General features: G+C 34.8%; 1 protein-coding gene and 1 non-coding gene across 7 annotated transcripts in view; one reads left to right on the top strand and one right to left on the bottom strand.

Annotated features, from left to right (window-relative positions):
• The window catches only part of Anks1b (ankyrin repeat and sterile alpha motif domain containing 1B), a 1,098,518-nt gene that overhangs the window by 596,366 nt on the left and 487,276 nt on the right, over positions 1 to 14,876 (top strand). The window lies entirely within an intron of this gene.
• Positions 13,493 to 13,599, bottom strand: LOC143398774 (U6 spliceosomal RNA). Its single transcript, XR_013091358.1, has one exon. It is a non-coding gene; the product is annotated as a U6 spliceosomal RNA (small nuclear RNA).

The following is a 14,876-nucleotide window of genomic DNA, read 5'->3' as shown; positions in this document are numbered from 1 at the left end:
TTATTAATCCAACATCCTGGGTGCTTTCTAGTTTGAGCTAGGTTCCCCCTGGTGGCTTCAATTTGCATATAGAATTTTTCTTCATTTCCAACTCAGAATGCTGGTGGTATTTACTTCTATATTGATACCTATGACATCAGTCTTTCTGCATACCCAGCAGCTTTTATAAACTGGGAAAATTATACTTTATTTATTTATATATATAACTTTTTGATTCAACACTGTATATTTAGTGGCCACTTAAATGACCCCTTTTTCTTTTTAATTCTATGGATACACCTACTCATTTGGAGAATCTGTACTTGTTTCTTTTAGTGTACATATTTTTCAACATGCTGGGATTCCTGGTAATACCATAGAAAGCCCATTTATTATGAGGCTGTAAATTCCTCACTGGGTTATCCATTTCTAGATTCATATTGGCAAAAGCAAGTTCTATTTTTTAATAAAGACAGCATAAGAAATTATGGGAGTTTAAATAGTCCTCTCTGAAAATACATTCTCTAGTAAAAGAATAACAACAACAGGAGCCACTCTGATATTAATAGGTAACATCTATTAAACCCTTGCTGTGGTATACATTCTCTAGTAAAAGAATAACAACAACAGGAGTCACTCTGATATTAATAGGTAACATCTATTAAACCCTTGCTGTGGTTAAGCATTCTACTGTCATATATTTAATAGGTTGTTTTATTCTCACAAAGCCCAGTTGGGTATGTAATGTTGTTTTTCCTATTTTAAAGATAAGAGAACTAAATCACAAAGATGTTCCATAGCTTGCTAAGAGTCACCTAGGAGCAAATGATAGAGTTGTAATTTAAATTTAGACAATCTGACTATAGAACTTATACCATGTTAGGATTCTCCAAAGCAGTAGAACCAATTGGATGTGATGGGTGGATGGATAGATATATATTTTAGACAGAAGACAGATAATAAAGAACTGGCTCACACAGAGAAAGGCAAGTCCCAAGATCTGTAGGGGGAATGGCAAGCTGGAGACCCAGTAGAGCCAATAGTTTAGTCCAACTTGAGTTTGAAGGCCTGAGAAGCAGAACAGCCAGTTATGTAGTTGCTGTCTAAAGGAAAGCAAACTTGAGAACCAGCATTTCAGTTTGAGTCTAAAAGCTAATCTGAAAGTAGCTAAGCAGGAAGAGTCCTCCCTACACGAGGGAGAGTTAGCCATTTTGTTTTCTTCAGGCCTTCAACTGACAAGATGAAACCCACCCATACCAGGAAGGGCAATCTGTTTTACTCGGTCTCCCCAGTTCAAATGTTAATCTCATCCAAACACATACTTCCAGATGCCTGACTAAATAAATCTGATAATATAAAATTAACCATTATAATACTCTTAATCACCATTCTAATATTTCACAGTTATATGGCATCCAAGTAATGAAAGATAATAAATTATATATTCTCCCATTTCCAAACATGAGTTGAATACGTGCAATTATCTATTAAAGGGAGATTGATCATAATACATAAATTGTGGTTATGCAAATATTTTGAAACCAATTTATCTCTAAACTATTTTAAATCAGACTCATGATGTAGATTTCAATGACCAAAAGAGGTAAGCGGCTTGGTTTTTTAGCTTTCCAAATGCTAAGAAGCCATGTTCCCTAGCAACATTGTGGATTCACATAAGGAATTTTCATACACCATTTATAGAAAGTTCTTTTTTTCCCTACATTGCCACTTCACTCAAAACTCGTGATTACTAAAGAAAAAATTAGCTTTAGAGATTTTAAATAATGTTCTTAAGAGGACATCATAGTGTTTAGCTCAAATGAATGTTGTTCATAGTATTGCTTAGGCTTATTTAAAACTCACTGGAACCTCACTTTATTTTTTTCTTACTACTGCACTGATTTTAATATGTGACTATTAGAAATGGTTATCAAAATTCAGTGTTACTAACAATGAGGACTTTAGTGATTATTCTGAAATAAAGTAGGCAAAGTATAAGTATTATTTATGCCTTTTGCCTTATGCATGTATGTAAAATATTTATGTGTAAGCAATTAATTACATGTGTTTATATAAATATGTGTATACTGTGCACAATACCTGTATATTAAGATATGCCAATTGATCTGTAATATCAAGAATTACACTTTGTTATTTCTACTTTGAAAATCCCCTGGCAAGCAGAGTTTTCTGCTAATTTTATCAGAACTAATAGGGCCATAAAAATATACTGGTTGTTATCACAGGAATACAAGAATGTTTCAATATGTGGAAAACTATCCATGTCAACAGATTAAAGGAAAGAACCCCATGTAATTATCTCCAAAGGTACTTAAGAAATATTTGATAAAATGCCAACATTATAAGACTGAGAAATAAACCATCATTAGCAAACTAAATATGATAATAAGATAATATCTTTAAACTGATAATTTTATATCCCAAACTTTGCAAATATGCATCATTGCTTATAATCAAAGTATACTAGGGTTCTGCCCAAAGTAGTAAAGTGAAAAGAATAAATATAAGGAGTAATGGCTGTAAAGAAAGACACAAACTGAAATTATATGTTGTAATTTCAACCTTATGTGTTGTAAGTTTGAAGCCACAGAAAAACCAAAAGGAATTAAAAATTATCAGGGAAATAAGCAGCAAAGATTTTAGATATGAAATATGTAGAGAAACCAATAGCATACCTGTATCTTCATAGTATATCACTATAGTACATATTGTGTTCATGAAATATGTTATATATGTATGATTCTTAAGTGTAAATAATATGTATATATGTACATACATGATGCATGTATTATAATACTCTCAAAAAATCTATAAATTACCTAGGCATAAATTTAATAAAAAGGGCATAAGACTTTTGTGGGGGAAAAATACATAAAGCAGTTTAAAGGTTATAAAATATGTGAATAAATGAAGGTACAAATCACATCCAAAATAGACTGATATCATAGAGATATCATTTTCCCAATTTAAACACTAGAGCCACTATAATATTTCAACAGTTTTTCATGGAACTTGACAAGCATATACTAAAGTTAATAAAGAATAACAAGAAGCCAAAATAAGTAAAAAATGATTCTAAATATATGGTAGGACTTTTTTTTTGCCAGATACTAAGTCTTACCATGAAGTTAATAGTAATTATGATGACATGATATGTCATAAAAAAAGTATAAACAAATTTAGGAATAAAATAGGGGAAATAGATTAGAGAGTGATAAACAAGGACCTTCAAATATATCTGTAATGTGTTATGTCTTAACCTGAAGCAAATTCATAAGGCTGTCTCATGACTGCATTGATTCTTGTTCTCTGTACTTGCGGTAGAGTTATTATATTTAAGTGTGTCTTTAAAAAGTTAATGTAAAATCAAATGAGATAAACACCTTTAGGTCCAGATAAGATTAAATTAGCCAAAAATCATTCAGTTGTTCATTCAGTCATTTGTTTAACAAACAGTCAGCGAAAGGTGAACTTGAGAGACAAAGAGCAAGATTTATTTGATGCTGAGCTGTTTTGAACTTTCCATCTTGGAATTGCTGCATATTGAAGAGCACTCCACAGGAAAAAGCTGCAAAGGTCTGAAGGTAGGGCCAGAGACCAAAATGATCACTTCATTGTGCTTTCCAAACCTGTGGATGTTATCAACATAAAAGGGGAATAATGGATACTCTCTGATGGATGAGAAAAATCAAAATGCAGAGTCTATAACCCTGAACAGAAATCATTAGGATGAAATTTGCAAAGAAATATAATATCCTGCCTTGGTTACAAAAATCAATTGCAGAGGAGCAGATCATAGGATACTTGGCTTGAACATTAGTCATGTGAAGATGAACTAAGAGATTTGATTGACCTGGTTTGCAATCAGATGCAGCTTTTCAAAATGCTTTAAAAATTATACTCTACTGCAGGGATGGGGTGTGGCTCAGCAGTAGAGCGCTTGCCTAGCATGTGTGATCCTCAGCACCACATAAAAATAAATAAAAATAATAATAAAGGTATTTTGTTCAACTACAACTAAAAAAATTACATATTTAAAAAAAATTATAGTCTATTGAGAGAAGTACAGTGACCAGATCACCAAGAGCACTTGCTTCATTGTACTTATTTATGAATTTTCCAATGTCTTTGATATGTTAGACAGCATCCAGTGGGTAAAAACCTAGAGCACCCAGAAACCATCTGTTATGTAAAATCATCAAAGAAACTATCATCTTATTAGATCACACAGTTGGCTCTAAATACCTATATGCATTCCTCTAGGTGTTGTTTAACTAGTAGAGGACTCAGCAGTGAAAGTTATGGGGATTGGGAGATCACATAGGAAAACATTTTCTGAACCATTAGCTTGTCAGTAATGTAAAGGGTTGCCTAAGAGAGTCTTCCAGATGGGTTGCAATGGAGTTTTAGTAGTGTTTGATAGAATGAAGTCTAGAGACCCAGGAATGGCTGAATATTGCCTTCTTAGTTACCTTCCACTGCTACTGCCCTTGTGAAGGTGCTGAGGGAGGAATACACAGAATAGCAGAATGAAAATTGAAGAGCCACTTTATCAATCACTCTCTCAATAACTGTTGGTAAATAACTTGAGGAAATTCTGGATTGGAGCACAAGACTAAGACCTTATCTTCTTCCTTCCTTTCCCCCATCATGCCCTCCAATATCTAAATTATAGATCAGTCTAGCAAATTCCTGGAATTCAAGTTCTTATGTCTTGTCAAAATATTATATGAAAGTAAAGAGTCCCCCAGTTGTAGTCAAATTTCTATTATGGACAGAAATTAAAGAGAAATAGAGTTCAACTCAACAGAGAACACTTTACCAATCATGTAGCCTTCCATTAACAGAGTTCACTGCTTTAAGAGGGAATTAGTTCTCTATTTTGGAAATTTGAATACTGTACAGAGCAGTGAAGTTTCCCAATGATTCAAGTCATAGATGGGGAGTTGGACTAGGTGATTTTTTGATCCCTTCCTATTCCAGCCTTCTTTGATTTCAGGAATTTTCCTTGATTAGTCAAGATTTCTTGACTATGTACATATGTAGAGAGAATTTCCTAAGAGAAAGAAATTTAACTCCTGATTTTAACTTTAGAATACCACTTAACTTCCCATGAAGAATTTTGATGAAACAAGATTCCTTTTGTTTGTATTCTCTAGAACTCTGAATCTGTATATTTCTTCTTTCTCTAAAAAAGATTGAGTTTTTCTTTGCTTCTAAAACTACTTTCAGAACTAGGAAATTTGCACAAGCATTCATCCTATAGGATGTGTACTCATCTAGGTAAATAGCACTTTGAAACTGTTATATTTTCCAAAGCTTTTGTCATCAATTTAGTGACAGTCCTTGATAAGTGAATCATGGAATTAGGAAACAATTTAATTTTATTTAAATTACAATTATTAGAAAATATATAATACGTAAAATAGTCACATTTACCTTTTAATTAAATCAAGGGGATGTTAATATATAAATTAATTACTAAAGATTCAAGATGAACAAATTAAAATGAACTACAAAACCATAAAATTTCATCTACTGTAAATCACTAGTGTTAGAAATATACCCAGAACCTATCATGAAATCACTCAAAAAACCAAAAAACAAATAATTCTCAATTACCTACTGATATATGAGCTCAAGGTAGCATAAAAGAAAGTACCTCATCAGAATTAAAGAATATCTCATTTATCCATTATCCTAAGCCTCTTTTTTTTTAAAGAGAGAGAATTTTAATATTTATTTTTTAGTTATCGGCGGACACAACATATCTTTGTTTTGTTTGTGGTGCTGAGGATCGAACCTGGGCCGAACGCAAGCCAGGGGAGCACGCCACCGCTTGAGCCATATCCCCAGCCCCATCCTAAGCCTCTTTTTCAACAAAACCTCTTTGTAGAGAGCTGTCAGCAGGAACAGCATTGTCACACAGGAGTTTCACCTCCTAAGTTACTTGTGCTAACAAGCAAAAATTAGTAAAAGTGAACAGCAGGAAGGAGAGAGAAAAGCCAAGAATCAGCACTGCACAGGAAGTGCTCAGTTATAAGTTATTAAAAATATATAACAGATTAGAGAGAGTGAGAGCCTTATGCTCAAATGAAACGTACCCACTTAAGAAGGCCAGCCCTGCTTCCCTGTTTTAAAATAGTGTCTACCTCCTTTCTACTTTGCTTCATTTTTCATATAATTTTCCAATATTGTAATTACACATTTGATAATTTTTTATTGTCTCCATCTATAGGATGAATACAACAAGCCGGTTGTCTAGTTCACTACTGAAATCCTAGGGTTTGGAAAAATGTTGGCACATTGTTGTAGATAGATATAGATAGATGATTAATGGATCAATCGGTTGACAGGTTGGTCACTAGAGCCCAAAATGAGAAGCTAATAAAATATTTAGAATAGATTGTTTTTCTCCTTGAAACAGAATGTGAGATCAGTAAGATGGCAAATTGACTAAACCAGCTCTACATCTATGATAGCTTTTATAAATTTAGATTTTAAAGGTGTGCCCATGATTTCTAATAATATACCTACCTTCCCCATGTGACTATAATTTTAAAAATCATCAGTAAATGAGGTCTACATTTTCAATAGCATGGCTCTATTAGAATTGACTTTATTGTCACATATAAGTATTAATTGATTTTTATTCAGATGTAAATCATTCTGACCAGTGTTTCCATTTGCTAATGTTGCTTAATAATGAGGTGACCCTTTTTCACATTTCACGAAAGCTAAAATTTGAACCCAATTAGCCTAAAGGACATGATAACGAATCTCTGGACATTTCATGGTACTTGATTTTATATCCTTATGATACGTAATACTGTAGTCAGCTTTTAACATATCCCAACTTACAGCATACTTTGGTTTATATAGAATGTGTTTCATTGATTAGGTGATAAGCAAGAAGCGTGTCAAAACTAAATAGTTTGTATTCATTATTTTATACTTTGTATAAGAAAAGTCAAATATACGTTGCCAAATTTAATTCTTTATGCTGCTTAATATTGTGGCTTTTGTTTGAAATCTTTAATTGGTGACACTGGAAAAGCCATTGAATGAAGGCAAATTCAGGGGATTCTTAGATGAAATTGTTTTCTTTCAAGCTACTGTAATAATTCATATGCATGGCATATCATTGAAAAACAATGTCACATTAAACCCTCATTCATTCCCCTACCTTCTAATCTTAACAACATGGCCCCTGTTAACTTCCAAAGACTATTTTCAAGGGAATCAGAGTTTTTTCAACCTGAAAAGTAATTTACTTTAATTGAGCCCAGTTGACATTAGTAGTTAAATAAAATGAAATGGTAAGGCTGCTGTTGTTTTGCAGAAAGGCAAACGTGTCCCTGGGAGGAGAGTGCATAAATAGCTTTACGTTTTTAATACAGAAAGCAACTCATTTAAATATTAAAACTGGTAAAAATTTCCCTGTAAATCAAACAAGTTTTTTGTCATGCAAATAACAAGCATAACATTTATTCTGAGAAATCTGATTTTCACATATTAAATCTCTTTACAGTGGGATAAATCTATACCGTTGTTCCATGAGGGAGAATCTCTCCAGCCATAAACATATGTGACTCTCTTCTTAGTATAGAAACTACAGCAGAATTAAGGTCTGATGAATTCCCTGCTCTTCTCTGTATCTGCTAAGAAATCTTTTCACTGCATACCTTCCTACCCAGAATTGCTTGGCCTGCCCTATGTTCTTCCAAGGCCGCTTGAGCAGACTGCCCTTTTCCCACTTGGAAGTACAATCTCCTAGTTGGCCTTCTTAACTAACCTCATTTGGTCCTGTTCTCTCCAATGTCTTACCATTGGTTTCTCTCTTTTGTTATACTATACTGAACACTTTTTTATATAAGTACTACCAAACATCTGTAATTGTTTTTATAAATTTGGGTGTTTTCTGTTATTATTAATTTTTAATTGTGTTCATGTTTCCCCCCTACAAGAATTATTTATCTTTTCTCTACCTGACTTTAACTCTGTAAGGTAAAAATAAGTGTATTTGATTCACTTAGTGCCTGGCTTATAGTATATATTTATTGTTTTTTTAATTAATTTTTATTGTTGGTTGTTCAAAATATTACATAGTTCTTGATATATATTTCACACTTTGATTCAAGTGGGATATGAACTCCCATTTTTACCCCGTATACAGATTGCAGAATCACATCAGTTGCACATCCATTGATTTACATATTGCCATACTAGTGTCTGTTGTATTCTGCTGCCTTTCCTATCCTCTACTATCCCCCCTCCACCCTCCCCTCCCCTCTTCTCTCTCTCTACCCCCTCTACTGTAATTCATTTCTCCCCCTTATATTTTTCCCCCTTTCCCCTCACTTCCTCTTGTATGTAATTTTGTATACCCCTGAGGGTCTCCTTCCATTTCCATGCAATTTCCTTTCTCTCTCCCTTTCCCTCCCACCTCTCATTCCTGTTTAATGTTAATGCTCTTCATCCCTACTCTGTTCTTAGTTACTCTCCTTATATCAAAGAAGACATTTGGCATTTGTTTTTAAGGGATTGGCTAGCTTCACTTAGCATAATCTGCTCTAATGCCATCCATTTCCCTGCAAATTCTATGATTTTGTCATTTTTTAATGCAGAGTAATACTCCATTGTGTATAAATGCCACATTTTTTCTTTATCCATTCATCTATTGAAGGGCATCTAGGTTGGTTCCACAGTCTTGCTATTGTGAATTGTGCTGCTATGAACATGGATGTAGCAGTGTCCCTATAGTGTGCTCTTTTTAGGTCTTTAGGGAATAGACCGAATAGGGGAATAGCTGGGTCAAATGGTGGTTCCATTCCGAGATTTCCAAGAAATCGCCATACTGCTTTCCAAATTGGCCACACCAATTTGCAGTCCCACCAGCAATGTACAAGTGAACCCTTTTCCCCACATCCTCGCCAGCACTTGTTGTTGTTTGACTTCCTAATGGCTGCCAATCTTACTGGAGTGAGATGGTATCTTAGGGTGGTTTTGATTTGCATTTCTCTGACTGCTAGAGATGGTAAGCATTTTTTCATGTACTTGTTGATTGATTGTATGTCCTCCTCTGAGAAATGTCTGTTCAGGTCCTTGGCCCATTTGTTGATTGGGTTATTTGTTATCTTATTGTCTAATTTTTTTAGTTCTTTGTATATTCTGGATATTAGGGCTCTGACTGAAGTGTGAGGAGTAAAGATTTGTTCCCAGGACATAGGCTCCCTATTTACCTCTCTTATTGTTTCTTTTGCTGAGAAAAAACTCTTTAGTTTGAGTAAGTCCCATTTGTTGATTCTAGTTATTAACTTTTGTGCTATGGGTGTCCTATTGAGGAATTTGGAGCCTGACCCCACAGTATGTAGATCATAGCCAACTTTTTCTTCTATCAGACGCCATGTCTCTGATTTGATATCAAGTTCCTTGATCCACTTTGAGTTAACTTTTGTGCATGGCGAGAGAAAGGGATTCAGTTTCATTTTGTTGCATATGGATTTCCAGTTTTCCCAGCACCATTTGTTGAAGATGCTGTCCTTCCTCCATTGCATGCTTTTAGCCCCTTTATCAAATATAAGATAGTTGTAATTTTGTGGATTGGTTTCTGTGTCCTCTATTCTGTACCATTGGTCCACCCGCCTGTTTTGGTACCAGTACCATGCTGTTTTTGTTACTATTGCTCTGTAGTATAGTTTGAAGTCTGGTATCGCTATGCCGCCTGATTCACACTTCTTGCTTAGAGTTGCTTTTGCTATTCTGGGTCTTTTATTTTTCCATATGAATTTCATGATTGCTTTCTCTATTTCTACAAGAAATGCCGTTGGGATTTTGATTGGCATTGCATTAAACCTATAGAGAACTTTTGGTAATATCGCCATTTTGATGATGTTACTTCTACCTATCCATGAACAGGGTATATTTTTCCATCTTCTAATATCTTCTTCTATTTCTCTCTTTAGGGTTCTGTAGTTTTCATTGTATAAGTCTTTCACCTCTTTTGTTAGGTTGATTCCCAAGTATTTTATTTTATTTTTTGAGGATATTGTGAATGGAGTGGTTGTCCTCACTTCCATTTCAGAGGATTTGTCGCTGATATACAGGAATGCCTTTGATTTATGCGTGTTGATTTTATAGCCTGCCACTTTGCTGAATTCATTTATTAGCTCTAATAGTTTCTTTGTAGACCCTTTTGGGTCTGCTAGGTATAGAATCATGTCATCTGCAAATAGTGATAATTTGAGTTCTTCTTTTCCTATTTTTATGCCTTTAATTTCTTTCGTCTGTCTAATTGCTCTGGCCAGTGATTCGAGAACTATGTTGAACAGAAGTGGTGAGAGAGGGCATCCCTGTCTTGTTCCAGATTTTAGAGGGAATGCCTTCAGTTTTTCTCCATTCAGAATGATGCTAGCCTGAGGCTCAGCATAGATTGCTTTTACAATATTGAGGTATGTTCCTGTTATCCCTAGTTTTTCTAGAGTTTTGAACATAAAGGGATGCTGTACTTTGTCGAATGCTTTTTCCGCATCTATCGAGATGATCATATGGTTCTTATTTTTAAGCCTATTGATGTGGTGAATAACATTTATTGATTTCCATATATTGAACCAACCTTGCATCCCAGGGATAAATCCTACCTGATCATGGAGCACAATTTTTTTTTGTATCCGGTTCGCCAGAATTTTATTGAGAATTTTTGCATTTAGGTTCATCAGAGATATTGGTCTATAGTTTTCTTTCATTGAAGTGTCTTTGTCTGGTTTAGGAATCAGGGTGATGTTGGCCTCGTAGAATGAATTTGGAAGTTCTCCCTCTTTTTCTATTTCCTGAAATAGCTTGAAAAGTATTGGTATTAGTTCCTCTTTAAAGGTTTTGTAAAACTCTGCTGTATACCCATCCGGTCCTGGGCTTTTCTTAGTTGGTAGTCTTTTGATGGTTTCTTGTATTTCCTCAATTGATATTGGTCTGTTTAGGTTGTCAATATCCTCCTGACTCAATCTGGGCAGATCATATGACTTAAGAAATTTATCAATGCCTTCACTATCTTCTATTTTATTGGAGTATAAGGATTCAAAATAATTTCTGATAATCTTCTGTATTTCTGAAGTGTCTGTTGTGATATTGCCTTTTTCATCCCGTATGCTAGTAATTTGAGTTCTCTCTCTTCTCTTCGTTAGCGTGGCTAAGGGTCTGTCGATTTTATTTATTTTTTCAAAGAACCAACTTTTAGTTTTGTCAATTTTTTCAATTGTTTCTTTTGTTTTGATTTCATTGATTTCAGCTCTGATTTTAATTATTTCTTGCCTTCTACTTCTTTTGCTGTTGTTTTGCTCTTCTTTTTCTAGGATTTTGAGAAGAAGTATTAGATCATTTATTTGTTGGTTTTTTCTTTTTTTGAGGAATGAACTCCAAGCAATAAATTTTTCTCTTAGAACTGATTTCAATGTGTCCCATAGATTCCGATATGTTGTGTCTGTGTTTTCATTTATCTCTAAGAATTTTTTAATTTCCTCCTTGATGTCTTCTATTACCCATTGATCATTCAGTGAACCTATTGTTCATTCTCCAAGTGATGCATGCTTTTTCCTTACTTCTTTTATCGTTGATTTTCAATTTCATTCCATTATGATCAGATAAGATGCATGGTATTATCTCTACTCCTTTATATTGTCTAAGAGTTGCCCTGTGACATAATATATGATCTATTTTTGAGAAGGATCCATGTGCTGCTGAGAAAAAAGTGTAACTGCTTGATCTTGGGTGGTATATTCTATATATGTCAATTAAGTCTAGGTTATTAATTATGTTATTGAGTTCTATAGTTTTCTTATTCAACTTTTGTTTGGAAGATCTGTCCAGTGGTGAGAGAGGTGTGTTGAAGTCTCCCATGATTATTGTATGGTGGTCTATTAGACTCTTGAACTTGAGAAGAGTTTGTTTGATGAACATAGCTGCACCATTGTTTGGGGCATATATATTTATGATTGTTATGTCTTGTTGGTGTATGGTTCCCTTGAGCAGTATGTAGTGTCCCTCTTTATCCCTTTTGATTAACTTTGGCTTGAAATCTATTTTATTTAATATGAGTATGGACACTCCTGCTTGTTTCCGAAGTCCATATGAGTGATATGATTTTTCCCAACCTTTCACCTTCAGTCTATGTATGTCTTTTCCTATCAAATGCGTCTCCTGAAGGCAGCATATTGTTGGGTCTTGTTTTGTGATCCATTCTACTAGCCTGTGTCTCTTAATTGGTGAGTTTAAGCCATTAACATTTAGGGTTATTATTGAGATATGGGTTGTTCTTCCAGCCATATTTGTTTATTTATGTTACTAACATGGTTTGTTTTCCTCTTTGATTATCCCCCCCTCTTTACTGTACTACCTCCCACTGTTGGTTTTCATTGATATTTTCCATTTCCTCTTCCTGTAATATTTTCCCGAGGATGTTTTGAAGAGATGGTTTTCTAGCTGCATATTCTTTTAACTTTTGTTTATCATGGAAGGTTTTAATTTCATCTTCCATCCTGAAGCTTAATTTCACTGGATACACAATTCTTGGTTGGAACCCATTTTCTGTCAGGGTTTGAAATATGTTATTCCAGGATCTTCTAGCTTTCAGAGTCTGTGTTGAAAGATCAGCTGTTATCCTGATTGGTTTACCCCTAAATGTAATCTGCTTCCTTTCTCTTGTAGCTTCTAAAATTCTCTGCTTATTCTGTATGTTGGGCATCTTCATTATAATGTGTCTAGGTGTGGATCTCTTATGATTATGTACATTCGGCGTCCTGTAGGCTTCTAGGATTTGGGATTCTGTCTCATTCTTCAAGTCTGGGAAGTTTTCTCGTATTATTTCATTGAATAGATTGCTCATTCCTTTGGTTTGGACCTCTATACCTTCCTGTATCCCAATGACTCTTAAGTTTGGTCTCTTTATGTTATCCCATATTTCTTGAATGTTCTGCTCATGGTTTCTTAACAGTTTTGCTGAGCTGTCTATGTCCTTCTCCAGTTGAAATACTTTGTCTTCATTGTCTGATGTTCTATCTTCTACGTGTTCTACTCTGCTGGTAGTATTCTCAATTGAGTTTTTAAGTTGGTTTATTGCTTCCTGCATTTCTAGGATTTCTGTTTGTTTGTTTTTTATAACCTCTATCTCCCTGTATAATTGATCTTTTGCTTCTTGGATTTGTTTATGTAATTCATTGTCGAAGTGGTCGAAGTGGTCTTTCATTGTCTGATTTTGCTGTCTAATGTCTTCCTTGAGACTCCAGATCATCTGAAGCATGTATATCCTGAATTCTTTATCTGACATTCCATCTGCTGCAGAAATTACCTCTTCTAAAGTTGAGTTGACCTGCATTGCTTGTGGTCCTTTCTTTCCTTGTCTTTTCATACTGATCGCGTTTCTTTCTGCTTGGTGAAACTGTTGTGTTATTGATTTTTCCCACTATATATTTATATTGCTCTTGTATAGTTGCAAAGTCTCAAAAATATGGAACACTTCACGAATTTGCGTGTCATCCTTGCGCAGGGGCCATGCTAATCTTCTCTGTATCGTTCCAATTTTAGTATATGTGCTGCCGAAGCGAGCACTATATTTATTGTTTTTGAATGAACCATTAAGTGAGTGCTTGAGTCCTCTTTTTCACACTGTGACCAAAAGACCTGACAGGAACAATTTTAGTGGAGGAAAAGTTTATTTGGAGCTCAAGGTTTTAGAGGTCTCAGTCAACAGACGGCTGACTCAATTGCCCAGGATCTGAGTGAAGTAGAACATCATGGAGGAGAGAATGGTGGAGGAAGGTCTCTCAGAACTTGGCAATCAGGAAGCAGAGAGAGAACTTTTCTAACTCACTAAGGACAAAATATAAACCCCAAAGGCAAGCCTCCAGTCACCCACCTCCTCTAGCCACAACCAGCCATACCCTACCTACCTAGGGTTACTACCTAATTAACCTTTTTAATCAGATTAATGCACTGATTTGGTTAAGGCCCTCATAGCCCAATCATTTCACCTCCAAACTTCCTTGCATTGTCTCACATATGAACTTTTGGGGGCACATCTCTTATATAAACCATAATAATGAAGAAATATATGATGTAGATTTAATACATAAATATGTGTTGAGTAAATGAATGAATAAATACATAGTAAAGTCCCCTTGATCACAAGATTTCTTACTATTCCATTTTCATATGCCAACATATTACAATACATAATTCTTGTTCAATATCACTTTGTTTCTTTACCGTGTGGGCAATAATTGTATCCATGCATTGAGAAGAAAACTGTTTTTCACATTTTTTTCCTGTTGTGATAGTTAATTTTGTATCAACTTGACTGGTCTAAGAGATGCCCAGATCTCTGGTAAAACATTATTTCTAGGTGTCTGTGTGGATGTTTCTGGATGAGATTACCATTTGATTCAGTAGACTAAGTAAAGAATGTCCACTCTTACCAATATGGATAAGCATCATCCAATCCATTGAGAGCCCAGAGAGAATTTTAAAAATGAAACCAGGGTGAATTTTTTCTCTTCTTGAGCTCTGACATTCACCTCCTCCTGTCCTTGGATATTAGAGCTCCTGGTTTTTAGACCTTTAGACTGTAACTTATACTGTAAGTGTCCCTGGTTCTCAGGCCTTTGGACTCATTGCATTATACCACCAACTTTGCAGGGTCTCCAGCTTGTCAACTTCATATCATCAAACTTCTTGACCTCCATAGTCATGTCAGCCATTTCCCATAATATACATCCTTATTATATATGTACATACCCCATCTATTCTGTTTCTCTTAAGACACCTGATAAATACACCTGGTAACCAAGTAACAGCTTCTTATTTTTTCAGGCTTAACATCCATGTCA

This window comes from Callospermophilus lateralis, chromosome 4 (genome assembly GCF_048772815.1).
Source record: "Callospermophilus lateralis isolate mCalLat2 chromosome 4, mCalLat2.hap1, whole genome shotgun sequence".
Taxonomy (NCBI): Eukaryota; Metazoa; Chordata; class Mammalia; order Rodentia; family Sciuridae; genus Callospermophilus; species Callospermophilus lateralis.
This window is presented reverse-complemented; position numbering and strand designations above follow the sequence as displayed.